Source organism: Vicugna pacos, unplaced genomic scaffold (assembly GCF_048564905.1).
Source record: "Vicugna pacos unplaced genomic scaffold, VicPac4 scaffold_17, whole genome shotgun sequence".
NCBI lineage: Eukaryota > Metazoa > Chordata > Mammalia > Artiodactyla > Camelidae > Vicugna > Vicugna pacos.
This window is the reverse complement of record NW_027328738.1, coordinates 9,448,856-9,461,575: the sequence shown is the minus strand read 5'-3', so window position 1 is coordinate 9,461,575 and position 12,720 is coordinate 9,448,856.

Below are 12,720 nucleotides of genomic sequence, written 5' to 3'. Positions count from 1 at the left end.
AGTTGCATATTACTGCATTACAATGCATATCATTGTTTGGACGGAGTGTATTCAACTAGTCCTTTAATGATAGACATTCAGGTTGTTTCTAAAAAGAGGCGAGAAAGGAGAGAAAAAGAAGCATAAGTTAGGTGGGACAAGTAGGAAACAAATAGTAAGAAGGTAGATTTAAACTCAAATACATCTGTAATTACAGGAGATATAAATAGAATAAATACTTCAAGTCAAAGATTGTCAGACTAGATTTTTAAAGAATTATTCTGTTTAAAAGAGATGCACTTAAGGGGGAGGGCACAGCTCAAGTGGTAGAGCACATGCTTAGCATGCAGGAGGTCCTGGGTTCAATCCCCAGTACCTCCTCCAAAAATAAGTGAACCTAATTACCTCCACCGCCAAAAAAAAAAAGGAGAGAGAGAAAGAGAGAGATGCACTTTAAAAGGACACAAGAAAGTAGAAAGTAAGAGTATGGAAAAAGATGTATCATGCAAACACTAATCAAAAGAAAGTTGGTGTTGTTATATTAATATCAGACAAAAGAGACTTTAAGGCAGAAAGAATTGCTACAAATGAAGAGCAAAATTTTATAATGATGAGGGTTAATCTACCAGAAAGATATGAAAGTTCTGAATTTATAATTCACTTAATAACAAAACTTCAAAATACAGAAAGCAGACACTGTCAAAACTGAACAGAGAAATAAATTCTCAATCATAATGTGGTAATGTAACACATATCTGTCAGTAACTGGTAAAATGAGGAGATAAAAAATCAGTAGTGATATTGACAATTTATAAAGAATATATGATTTTACTGCTCTAACAATTGCACGATTTGCTTTCATTTAAATCCTTCCACGCTGTTTGAACTTTTACTTCCATGGGAATATATTTTTTATAAAAATGAAAAGTGAACAAATGCATATGAATTACTCTATTATCAAAGGTACACAGTTATTAACCTCTAACTCTCCTTTTGGTGAAATAAGGAAGTCAACATTTCCCCCAACTCAATTCTCACTGTTCAGCTTTCCCAGCCTTCACTCTTCCAACCAGATGAGCAAACCTAGTCTTCCCTGCCACACAGGGAAGTTATATTCTTTTTTGTATTATGCTAGTTAAACATCTCACCCCACTGAAAAGTAAAGTGAAGAACATAAGCAACACCAATGTTCTCTTTGTCCTGTTCATTCTTAACCTGCCCGATTTGCCTAATTTCTTATTTTGTTGTTCAGAAATAAAACATTAGAGGTAGGCTCTCTCTCCCACTCATTTCCAGGCTGGCAGCCAATTTGATTCCTCTTAAAATCTGGGGACATCAGCAAGGCCCAGGACAAGAAGACATGAAGGCAGCAGGATTGTCCGATTGTTACGGACCGCTCTGAGCCAGGCCCCAACGAGGATCCTTCTGCTAGATATAATTGGAGCCAACAGAAAGAGATGAATTAGGTTCAGTAGCAGAGAAAACCTTTGTTCATGGACCAGAGGATGGGAAATGCTGTAGTTTACTCTCATAGGGAAGCTATATTGATAATTGCATTTCTGTTACTGTGCTTCTACACCTGTTGGATGATTTTTGTTGACATTTGTGTTAACACATAATTCGTAAGCATTCTGCTTTTTAAAAGTTCTTCTAGGAATGGAGTTTACATCTATTTGCATAATTGCCATAGCAGTGAACTGAAATTATTTTACAGCAATGTGGAATTCCTGACATAGAAAGTTAATGTGTGATATATCCAAAAAGCAGTGTTTCCCATCACTGTGAGAGTTGTTAATTATACAAGAACTACCTAAGATATACATACACTGGTGTCAGTTTTTCTGAAACATTTCTATGTTCTGAAAGCTAAATATCAAATACTATTTTTCAATTCAAACATTTCATTTCCGTTAGATGAGGATTGTAATATTAATGTCATTGAGATTACTCCAGTGTTTAGACTTGAAAACCATCTTCCTTGTCTCATGAAGACCTAAATATAAAAGAAAATGGAAAAAAAAATTTTAAGAATTTAAAAAACTGAAGAGTATAGCTCAAGTGGTAGAGCACATGCTCAGCATACTCAAGGTCCTGGGTTCAATCCCCAGTACTCCCTCTGAAAAAAAAGTAATAATAAATAAGTAAACTTAATTACCTCCTCCACAGAAAATTTTTTTTTAGTAAATAAATAAAACAGTGTCTGGGTAAAAGAGACTCTCAATAAATATCTGGTAAGTTGATGTGCAAGACAAAAAACATCTTCAAAAAATTTTTTTAAAAATAGAGAGACCCAAGCTCCAGCTCTATGGAGCACCTGATTCCCCTCCGGCTGCAGGTAGGGCAGCTTCATTGGGTCCCAGTGGGGAGGGCAGAGCGGTTTTCGCCGGCGCAGGCACAGCTATATTCTGTGTTCTACATTCTATATTCTACATTCTATATTCAGTATTCTGTACTCTATATTCTAAATTCTATGTTCAGAATTCCATGTTCTAAATTCGGGGTTCTGTATTATGCATACTATATTCTACATTCTGTGTTCTACATTCAATATTCTACATTATATATTCTGAATTCTGTATTCTATATTCTGTGTTCTGCATTCCATGTTCTAAATTCTGGGTTCTGTATTCTGTATTCTATATTCTATACTCTGTGTTCTGCATTCCATGTTCTTAATTCTGGGTTCTGTATTCTATATTCTATATTCTGTGTTCTACATACTATATTCGATATTCTATATACTGTACTCTATATTCTAAATTCTGTGTTCTGAATTCCATGTTTTAAATTCTGGGTTCTGTATTCTGTATTCTGTATTCTATATTCTATATACTGTGCTTTATATACTGTATTCTTTATTCTGTATTCTGTGCTCTGAATTCCATGTTCTAAAGTCTGGGTTCTGTATTCTGCATTTTATATTTTATATTCTGTGTTCTACATTCTAAATTCTACATTTCATTTCTGTATTCTATATTCTATATTCTGTGTTATGATTTCCATGTTCTAAATTCTGCGTTCTGTATTCTGTATTCTATAATCTATATTCTGTGTTCTACATTCTATATTCTACATTCTATATTCTGTATTCTGTATTCTATTTTCTAAATTCTGTGTTCTGAATTCCATGTTCTAAATTCTGGGATCTGTATTCTGTATTCAATATTCAATATTCTGTGTTCTACATTCTGTATTCTACATTCTATATTGTGTATTCTGTATTCAATATTCTATAACCTGTGTTCTACATTCTATATTTTACATTCTATATTCTTTATTTGTATTCTATATTCTAAATTCTCTGTTCTGAATTCCATGTTCTAAACTCTGGGTTCTGTATTCTGTATTCAATATTAAATATTCTGTGTTCTACATTCTGTATTCTACATTCTATATTCTGTATTCTGAATTCTATATTCTAAATTCTGTGTTTTACATTCTGTATTCTATATTCTATATTCTGTATTCTGTATTCAATATTCTAAATTCCGTGTTCTACATTCTGTATTCTGTATTCTGTATTCAATATTATAAATTTTGTGTTCTGCATTCCATGATTAAATTCTGGGTTCTGCATTCTGTTCTCTATATTCTATATTCTGTGATCTACATTCTATATTCTACATTCTATTTTCCGTATTCTGTATTCTATATTCTAAATTCTGTGTTCTGTATTCCATGTTCTAAATTCTGAGTTCTGTATTCTTTATTTTACATTCTAAATTCTGTGTTCTACAATCTGTATTCTACATTCTGTATTCTGTATTCAGTATTCTATATTCTATATTCTGTGTTCTACAATCTGTATTCTAAATTCTGTATTCTGTATTCAGTATTTTATATTCTATATTCTGTATTCTACATTCTAAATTCTTTGTTCTGAATTCCATGTTCTAAATTCTGGGTTCTGTATACTATATTCTAAATTCTATATTCTGTGTTCTACATTCTATATTCTACATTCTTTATTTTGTATTCTGTACTCTATATTCTAAATTCTTTGTTCTGAATTCCATGTTCTAAATTCTGGGTTCTGTATTCTACATTCTAAATTCTATATTCTGTGTTCTATATTCTATATTCTACATTTTATATTCTGCATTCTATAATGTATACTCTGTGTTCTACATTCTATATTCTACATTGTATATTCTGTATTCGGTATTCTATATTCTAAATTCTATATTCTGTATTCTATGTTCAAAATTCTGGGTTCTGCATTCAATGTTCTAAATTCTGGGTTCTAAATTCTGTATTCTACATTCTATATTCTGTGTTCTACATTCTATATTCTACATTCTATTTCTGTATTCTATATTCTAATTTCTGTCCTGCATTCCACGTTCTAAATTCTGGGTACTGCATTGTGTCTTCTATATTCTATATTCTGTGTGCTTCATTCTACATTCAACATTCTATATTCTGTATTCTAATTTTAAATTCTGTGTTCTGCATTCCATGTTCTAAATTCTGGGTTCTGCATTCTGTATTCTATATTCTGTGTACTACATTCTGTATTGTACATTCTATATTCTGTATTCTTTATTCTATATTCTGAACTCTGTGTTCTGAATTTCATGTTCTATATTCTGATTTCTGTATTCTTTATACTTTATTCTAAATTCTGTGTTCTACATACTGTATTCTACATTCTCTATTCTGTATTATGTATTCTATATACTATATACAGTGTTCTACAATCTATATTCTATATTTTATATTCTGTATTCTGTTCTATATATTCTTAATTCGGTGATCAGAATTCCATGTTCTAAAATCTAGGTTCTGCATTCTGTATTCTATATTCTATATTATACATTCTATTTCTGTATTCTATATTCTATATTCTGTGTTTTACATTCTATTTTGTGCATTCTATATTCTGTACTCTGTATTCTATTTTCTACATTCTGTGTTCTGCATTCCATGTTCTAAATTCTGGGTTCTGTATTCTGTATTCTAAATTCTATATTCTGTGTTCTACATACTATTTTCTACATTCTATATTCTGTATTCTGTATTCTATATTCTGTGTACTACATTCTGTTTTCTACATTCAATATTCTGCATTCTATATTCTAAATCCCGTGCTCTGCATTCTATATTCTGCATTCTATATTCAGTATTCTGTACTCTATATTCTGAAATCTATGTTCTGATTTCCATGTTCTAAATTCGGGGATTTTTATTCTCCATACTATATTCTATATTCTGTGTTCTACATTAAATATTCTACATTCTATATTCTGAATTCTCTATTCTATTTTCTGTGTTCTGCATTCCATGTTTTAATTCTATGTTCTGTATTCTGTATTCTATATTCTATATTCTGTGTTCTATTTTCTATATTCTACATTTATTTCTTTATTCTATATTCTATATCCTGTGTTCTGAATTCCATGTCCTAAAATCTGGGTTCTGTATTCTGAATTCTATATTCTATATTCTGTGTTCTACATTCTCTATTCTTCATTCTATATTCTGTATACTTTATTGTATACTCTAAATTCCGTTTTCTCAATTCCATGTTCTAAATTCTGGTTTCTGCATTCTGTATTCTATATTCTATATACTGTGTTCTACATTCTGTATACTACATTTTATATTCCGTACTCAATATTCTAAATTCTGTATTCTAAAATCAATGTTCTAACTTCTGGCTTCTGTATTCTGTATTCTATATTCTGTTTTCTGCATTCCATGTTCTTAATTTTGTGTTCTGTATTCTGTATTCTATATTCTAAATTCTGTGTTCTACATTCTGTATCCTAGATCCTATATTCTGCATACTATATACTATATTCTGTGTTCTGCATTCCATGTTCTAAATTCTGGTTTCTGTATTCTATATTCTAAATTCTGTGTTCTACATTCTAAATTCGATATTCTATATACTGTATACTATATTCTAAATTCTGTGCACTGAATTCCATGTTTTAAATTCTGGGGTCTGTATTCTGTATTCTATTTTCTGTATTCTGTGTTCTATGTATTGTATTCTTTATTCTGTATTTTGTGCTCGGAATTCCATGTTCTAAATTCTGGGTTCTGTGTTCTGCATTTTATATTTTATATTCTGTGCTCTACACTCTAAATTCTACATTTCATTGCTGTATTCTGTATTCTATATTCTATATTCTGTTTTCTGCATTCCATGTTCTTAATTCTGGGTTCTGCATTCTGTATTCTATATTCTATATTCTGTGTTCTACATTCTATGTTCCGTATTCTGTATTCTATATTCTAAATTCTGTGTTCTGAATTCCATCTTCTAAATTCTGGGTTCTGTATTCTGTATTTTATATTCTTTATTCTGTGTTATACAATCTGTTTTCTACATTCTGTATTCTGTATTCAGAATTCTATTTTCTATATTCTGTGTTCTACAGTCTATATTCTACATTTTATTTCTGAATCCTATATTCTATATACTGTGTTCTGAATTCCATATTCTAAATTCTGCCTTCTGTATTCTGTATTCTATATTCTATATTCTCTGTTCTACATTCTATATTCAACATTCTATATTCTGTATACTGTATTCTATATTCTAAATACTGTGTTCTGAATTCCATGTTCTAAATTCTGGGTTCTAAATTCTGTAATCTACATTCTATATTCTGTGTTCTACATTGTATATTCTACATTCTATTTTCTGTATTCTATATTCTATATTCTGTCCTGCATTCCATGTTCTAAATTCTGGGTTCTGCATTCTGTATTCTATATTCTATACTCTGTATTCTTCATTCTATATTCTGTACTCTTTATTCTATATTCTAAATTATGTGTTCTGCATTCCAGGTTCCAAATTCTGGGTTATGAATCCTGTATTCTATATTCTACCATCTGTGTTCTACATTCTATATTCCGTATTCTGTATTCTATATACTAAATTCTGTGTTGTGAGTTTCATGTTCTAAATTCTGGGTTCTGTATTCAGTATTCTATTTTCTGTGTTATACATTCTATATTCTACATTATGTTTCTGTATCCTATATTCTATGTTCTGTGCTCTAAATTCCATGTTCTAAATTCTGGGTTCTGTATTCTGAATTCTATATCTATATACTGTGTTCTACATTCTGTATTCTACATTGTATATTCTAGATTCTGTATTCTAATTTCTAAATACTTTGTTCTGAATTCCATGTTCTAAGTTCTGGGTTCTGTATTCTGTATTCTATATTCTATATTCTGTGTTCTAAATTCTTCATACTATATTCTATATTCTGTATTCTATATTCTATATTCTGTGTTCTGCATTCTATATTCTACATTTTATTTCTGTATTCTATATTCTATATAATGTGTTCTGAATTCCATGTTCTAAATTCTGGGTTCTGTATTCTGTATTCTAAATTCTATATTCTGTGTTCTACATACTATTTTCTACATTCTATATTCTGTATTCTGTATTCTATATTCTGTGTACTACATTCTGTTTTCTACATTCAATATTCTGTATTCTCTATTCTAAATCCCGTGTTCTGCATTCTATATTCTGCGTTCTATATTCAGTATTCTGTACTCTATATTCTGAAATCTATGTTCTGATTTCCATGTTCTAAATTCGGGGATTTTTATTCTCCATACTATATTCTATATTCTGTGTTCTACATTAAATATTCTACATTCTATATTCTGAATTCTCTATTCTATTTTCTGTGTTCTGCATTCCATGTTTTAATTCTATGTTCTGTATTCTGTATTCTATATTCTATATTCTGTGTTCTATATTCTATATTCTACATTTATTTCTTTATTCTATATTCTATATCCTGTGTTCTGAATTCCATGTCCTAAAATCTGGGTTCTGTATTCTGAATTCTATATTCTATATTCTGTGTTCTACATTCTCTATTCTTCATTCTATATTCTGTATTCTTTATTGTATACTCTAAATTCCGTTTTCTCAATTCCATGTTCTAAATTCTGGTTTCTGCATTCTGTATTCTATATTCTATATACTGTGTTCTACATTCTGTATACTACATTTTATATTCCGTACTCTATATTCTAAATTCTGTATTCTAAAATCAATGTTCTAACTTCTGGCTTCTGTATTCTGTATTCTATATTCTGTTTTCTGCATTCCATGTTCTTAATTTTGTGTTCTGTATTCTGTACTCTATATTCTAAATTCTGTGTTCTACGTTCTGTATCCTAGATTCTATATTCTGCATACTATATACTATATTCTGTGTTCTGCATTCCATGTTCTAAATTCTGGGTATTGTTTTCTGTATTCTATATTCTATACTCTGTGTTCTGCATTCCATGTTCTAAATTCTGGTTTCTGTATTCTATATTCTAAATTCTGTGTTCTACATTCTAAATTCGATATTCTATATGCTGTATACTGTATTCTAAATTCTGTGCACTGAATTCTATGTTTTAAATTCTGGGGTCTGTATTCTGTATTCTATATTCTGTATTCTGTGTTCTATGTATTGTATTCTTTATTCTGTATTTTGTGCTCGGAATTCCATGTTCTAAATTCTGGGTTCTGTGTTCTGCATTTTATATTTTATATTCTGTGCTCTACACTCTAAATTCTACATTTCATTGCTGTATTCTGTATTCTATATTCTATATTCTGTTTTCTGCATTCCATGTTCTTAATTCTGGGTTCTGCATTCTGTATTCTATATTCTATATTCTGTGTTCTACATTCTATATTCTACATTCTATGTTCCGTATTCCGTATTCTATATTCTAAATTCTGTGTTCTGAATTCCATCTTCTAAATTCTGGGTTCTGTATTCTGTATTTTATATTCTATATTCTGTGTTATACAATCTGTTTTCTACATTCTGTATGCTGTATTCAGAATTCTATTTTCTATATTCTGTGTTCTACAGTCTATATTCTACATTTTATTTCTGAATCCTATATTCTATATACTGTGTTCTGAATTCCATATTCTAAATTCTGCCTTCTGTATTCTGTATTCTATATTCTATATTCTCTGTTCTACATTCTATATTCAACATTCTATATTCTGTATACTGTATTCTATATTCTAAATACTGTGTTCTGAATTCCATGTTCTAAATTCTGGGTTCTAAATTCTGTAATCTACATTCTATATTCTGTGTTCTACATTGTATATTCTACATTCTATTTTCTGTATTCTATATTCTATATTCTGTCCTGCATTCCATGTTCTAAATTCTGGGTTCTGCATTCTGTATTCTATATTCTATACTCTGTATTCTTCATTCTATATTCTGTACTCTTTATTCTATATTCTAAATTATGTGTTCTGCATTCCAGGTTCCAAATTCTGGGTTATGAATCCTGTATTCTATATTCTACCATCTGTGTTCTACATTCTATATTCCGTATTCTGTATTCTATATACTAAATTCTGTGTTGTGAGTTTCATGTTCTAAATTCTGGGTTCTGTATTCAGTATTCTCTTTTCTGTGTTATACATTGTATATTCTACATTATATTTCTGTATCCTATATTCTATGTTCTGTGCTCTAAATTCCATGTTCTAAATTCTGGGTTCTGTATTCTGAATTCTATATCTATACACTGTGTTCTACATTCTGTATTCTACATTGTATATTCTAGATTCTGTATTCTAATTTCTAAATACTTTGTTCTGAATTCCATGTTCTAAGTTCTGGGTTCTGTATTCTGTATTCTATATTCTATATTCTGTGTTCTAAATTCTTCATACTATATTCTATATTCTGTATTCTATATTCTATATTCTGTGTTCTGCATTCTATATTCTACATTTTATTTCTGTATTCTATATTCTATATAATGTGTTCTGAATACCATGTTCTAAATTCTGGGTTCTGTATTCTGTATTCTAAATTCTATATTCTGTGTTCTACATACTATTTTCTACATTCTATATTCTGTATTCTGTATTCTATATTCTGTGTACTACATTCTGTTTTCTACATTCAATATTCTGTATTCTATATTCTAAATCCCGTGTTCTGCATTCTATATTCTGCGTTCTATATTCAGTATTCTGTACTCTATATTCTGAAATCTATGTTCTGATTTCCATGTTCTAAATTCGGGGATTTTTATTCTCCATACTATATTCTATATTCTGTGTTCTACATTAAATTTTCTACATTCTATATTCTGAATTCTCTATTCTATTTTCTGTGTTCTGCATTCCATGTTTTAATTCTATGTTCTGTATTCTGTATTCTATATTCTATATTCTGTGTTCTATATTCTATATTCTACATTTATTTCTTTATTCTATATTCTATATCCTGTGTTCTGAATTCCATGTCCTAAAATCTGGGTTCTGTATTCTGAATTCTATATTCTATATTCTGTGTTCTACATTCTCTATTCTTCATTCTATATTCTGTATTCTTTATTGTATACTCTAAATTCCGTTTTCTCAATTCCATGTTCTAAATTCTGGTTTCTGCATTCTGTATTTTATATTCTATATACTGTGTTCTACATTCTGTATACTACATTTTATATTCCGTACTCTATATTCTAAATTCTGTATTCTAAAATCAATTTTCTAACTTCTGGGTTCTGTATTCTGTATTCTATATTCTGTTTTCTGCATTCCATGTTCTTAATTTTGTGTTCTGTAGTCTGTACTCTATATTCTAAATTCTGTGTTCTACATTCTGTATCCTAGATTCTATATTCTGCATACTATATACTATATTCTGTGTTCTGCATTCCATGTTCTAAATTCTGGGTATTGTTTTCTGTATTCTATATTCTATACTCTGTGTTCTGCATTCCATGTTCTAAATTCTGGTTTCTGTATTCTATATTCTAAATTCTGTGTTCTACATTCTAAATTCGATATTCTATATACTGTATACTGTATTCTAAATTCTGTGCACTGAATTCTATGTTTTAAATTCTGGGGTCTGTATTCTGTATTCTATATTCTGTATTCTGTGTTCTATGTATTGTATTCTTTATTCTGTATTTTGTGCTCGGAATTCCATGTTCTAAATTCTGGGTTCTGTGTTCTGCATTTTATATTTTATATTCTGTGCTCTACACTCTAAATTCTACATTTCATTGCTGTATTCTGTATTCTATATTCTATATTCTGTTTTCTGCATTCCATGTTCTTAATTCTGGGTTCTGCATTCTGTATTCTATATTCTATATTCTGTGTTCTACATTCTATATTCTACATTCTATGTTCCGTATTCCGTATTCTATATTCTAAATTCTGTGTTCTGAATTCCATCTTCTAAATTCTGGGTTCTGTATTCTGTATTTTATATTCTATATTCTGTGTTATACAATCTGTTTTCTACATTCTGTATTCTGTATTCAGAATTCTATTTTCTATATTCTGTGTTCTACAGTCTATATTCTACATTTTATTTCTGAATCCTATATTCTATATACTGTGTTCTGAATTCCATATTCTAAATTCTGCCTTCTGTATTCTGTATTCTATATTCTATATTCTCTGTTCTACATTCTATATTCAACATTCTATATTCTGTATACTGTATTCTATATTCTAAATACTGTGTTCTGAATTCCATGTTCTAAATTCTGGGTTCTAAATTCTGTAATCTACATTCTATATTCTGTGTTCTACATTGTATATTCTACATTCTATTTTCTGTATTCTATATTCTATATTCTGTCCTGCATTCCATGTTCTAAATTCTGGGTTCTGCATTCTGTATTCTATATTCTATACTCTGTATTCTTCATTCTATATTCTGTACTCTTTATTCTATATTCTAAATTATGTGTTCTGCATTCCAGGTTCCAAATTCTGGGTTATGAATCCTGTATTCTATATTCTACCATCTGTGTTCTACATTCTATATTCCGTATTCTGTATTCTATATACTAAATTCTGTGTTGTGAGTTTCATGTTCTAAATTCTGGGTTCTGTATTCAGTATTCTATTTTCTGTGTTATACATTCTATATTCTACATTATGTTTCTGTATCCTATATTCTATGTTCTGTGCTCTAAATTCCACCTTCTAAATTCTGGGTTCTGTATTCTGAATTCTATATCTATACACTGTGTTCTACATTCTGTATTCTACATTGTATATTCTAGATTCTGTATTCTAATTTCTAAATACTTTGTTCTGAATTCCATGTTCTAAGTTCTGGGTTCTGTATTCTGTATTCTATATTCTATATTCTGTGTTCTAAATTCTTCATACTATATTCTATATTCTGTATTCTATATTCTATATTCTGTGTTCTGCATTCTATATTCTACATTTTATTTCTGTATTCTATATTCTATATAATGTGTTCTGAATTCCATGTTCTAAATTCTGGGTTCTGTATTCTGTATTCTAAATTCTATATTCTGTGTTCTACATACTATTTTCTACATTCTATATTCTGTATTCTGTATTCTATATTCTGTGTACTACATTCTGTTTTCTACATTCAATATTCTGTATTCTATATTCTAAATCCCGTGTTCTGCATTCTATATTCTGCGTTCTATATTCAGTATTCTGTACTCTATATTCTGAAATCTATGTTCTGATTTCCATGTTCTAAATTCGGGGATTTTTATTCTCCATACTATATTCTATATTCTGTGTTCTACATTAAATATTCTACATTCTATATTCTGAATTCTCTATTCTATTTTCTGTGTTCTGCATTCCATGTTTTAATTCTATGTTCTGTATTCTGTATTCTATATTCTATATTCTGTGTTCTATATTCTATATTCTACATTTATTTCTTTATTCTATATTCTATATCCTGTGTTCTG